At 52.0% G+C, this 2,500-nt stretch overlaps 1 non-coding gene across 1 annotated transcript in view; it reads right to left on the reverse strand.

Annotated features, from left to right (window-relative positions):
• Positions 1-2,494: 2,494 nt before the first annotated feature.
• LOC149986133 (5S ribosomal RNA) overlaps positions 2,495-2,500 on the reverse strand; it is a 119-nt gene continuing 113 nt past the window's right edge. The window contains exon 1 of the ribosomal RNA XR_016501493.1: positions 2,495-2,500. This exon is cut by the window's right edge and continues 113 nt beyond it. This is a non-coding gene — a ribosomal RNA (5S ribosomal RNA).

Raw genomic sequence — 2,500 nt, forward strand, 5'->3', positions numbered from 1 at the left:
CGGAGCTTGAACGGCCTCGGCAAACACTTCTCCCCACCCTCCCAAATGAATGAGAGAATGGCTTGACAATACCGAGGCCATCGCCCCCCGCCAAAAATGGTTACTAGCTCTTGGGACTCGCTGCGACGTTACGCGTATCGGCACAAGACCAACCCTCTTTTTCCAGTCGCCCGCGCACCAAAAAAAATTTTGGCAGCGGGACTCACAATCCTTGACAGCCAGCTCACCATATAATACTCGGCGACCCTCCGCGGGACCTCCTCAGAGGGTCGCGTCGCCGGGAAACTAACCCCCACTCCTCACTGATCCAAGGTAACACGCCAGAAGTATCCAGGTAACCCCAGTAGTATCCAGGTATCCCCCTGCGAACGTCGGTACTGGGCTCAAAGAAGGCAGCGAGCAGTCGGGACCCGTAGGCACCGAGCAACCGTCACCCCCTCACGACTTTTCCCGAGACGCTTCAGAGGAACCCTTCCCCACATAGTACTCTCTGTGGGATTCGGCAGGCCCCCGTCCTACTGCACTAAGGAAGTTCCGAGACACACTTTTTTTTGTGGAAGACCACCCACCCTCCCTGTCCTGCCTGCTATCCCCGCCGCGACTCCTGGTCCCGGCCCTCCTCCCCGACTTCCTCCTTGTCCCGCTGCGAGTCCCGGACCTCCTCCCCACTACCTACTCCCGCCGCGAGTCCCAGTCCCGGCCTTCCTCCTCCTCCTCCTCTTCCCTAGTCCCGGCGCGAGTCCCGGACCTCCTCCCCCACTTCCTAGTCCCGTCGCGAGTCCCGGACCTCCTCCCCCTCTTCCTAGTCCCGGCGCGAGTCCCGGACCTCCTCCTTCTCTTCCTTGTCCGCCGCGAGTCCCAGTCCCGTCGCGAGTCCCGGACTTCCTCCTTCTCTTCCTTGTCCCGCCGCGACTCCCTAGTCCCGTGGCGAGTCCCGGACTTCCTCCTCCTCTTCCTTGTCCCGCCGCGACTCCCTAGTCCCGTGCGCGAGTCCCGGACTTCCTCCTCCTCTTCCTTGTCCCGCCGCGACTCCCTAGTCCCGGCCTAGTCCCGGCGCGAGTCCCGGACTTCCTCCTCCTCTTCCTTGTCCCGCCGCGACTCCCTAGTCCCGGCGCGAGTCCCAGTCCCGTCGCGAGTCCCGGACTTCCTCCTCCTCTTCCTTGTCCCGCCGCGACTCCCTAGTCCCGGCGCGAGTCCCAGTCCCGTCGCGAGTCCCGGACTTCCTCCTCCTCTTCCTTGTCCCGCCGCGACTCCCTAGTCCCGGCGCGAGTCCCAGTCCCGTCGCGAGTCCCGGACTTCCTCCTCCTCTTCCTTGTCCCGCCGCGACTCCCTAGTCCCGGCGCGAGTCCCAGTCCCGTCGCGAGTCCCGGACTTCCTCCTCCTCTTCCTTGTCCCGCCGCGAGTCCCGACCTCTTGTCCCGCTCCCTTGCCCAAGTCCCGACTCCTGGCTGTCTCGACTCCTCGTTGGCCGCCCAGTCTTCCGCATAGGTGGAAATAAATAAATAAATCATTTTTTAAAAATCAATTTTAAAATTAACTCCCTGTCTCGACTCCTTGCTGGCCGCCCAGTCTTGCGCCTAGACAGAAATATAAATAAAAATAAAAATAAATTGGTGAATTAAAAATATTAAAGTAATTTAATTAACTGGAATAAGGTAGAAAAATAAAAGGCAGAAGAATACTAAATTGATTTTTTCAAGTGCCACGTGTTACCTTGCTGATGTGGCTGCCACGTGGTAGTCCATGTCATGTCAAAAATCCACTAAATCGTTTACATGTCACTTTGGAGATAAATTTGTGTGTGTGCAATCAATTGGTTGTACAAATATGTTAATGACTTGCTAACTAATGCATCGTACAGGTAATCATTGCCCACTAACTAATCCATCACCACTGAAACTTAATGTCTTCAATTCTTCATCCTTCACACTCCACATCCAATTTATTTTTGTTTGTGTGAATTCTTAAATCTATCTTCTCTTTACATACTCCAAGCCCAACTTTCTAAACCCTTTATATAATCTATGTGAATCCTAGAATCTAGGTTTATATACCCCATGCAAACCCTAAAACCCTAAACCCTAAACCCTAACCCCTAACCCCTAACCCTCAACTCATACTTTGTTCTTTTAATCATACAACCTAGACTCTGAAATTTTAATCTCATAACATATAAACTAGCATTGTAATTTCAAAACCCAACATTTTGTATTGTGACAATACTTGTTTGCAAATATGCATCCTTCATTTACTTTTATTTTTTTAACACTACACTGTGCCACATCAGCACCAAATAGATCAAAATCCTTGATAAATTAACCTCTAACATGTAAATATTATATTCTCCACCCTTTCAGCTTTTATTTTTATTTTTTTTAACTTTTTGAAATGCCACGTCAGCTACCTGGCTGCCCCGTCACATGACAAATGCTAAGTGGACTGCCATGTCGGAGAAGAAGATGCCACGTCGGAGAAGGTTCAAGCGGATGCAAAATGGATG

This window comes from Physcomitrium patens, chromosome 26 (assembly GCF_059467195.1).
Source record: "Physcomitrium patens ecotype Gransden chromosome 26, ASM5946719v1, whole genome shotgun sequence".
NCBI lineage: Eukaryota > Viridiplantae > Streptophyta > Bryopsida > Funariales > Funariaceae > Physcomitrium > Physcomitrium patens.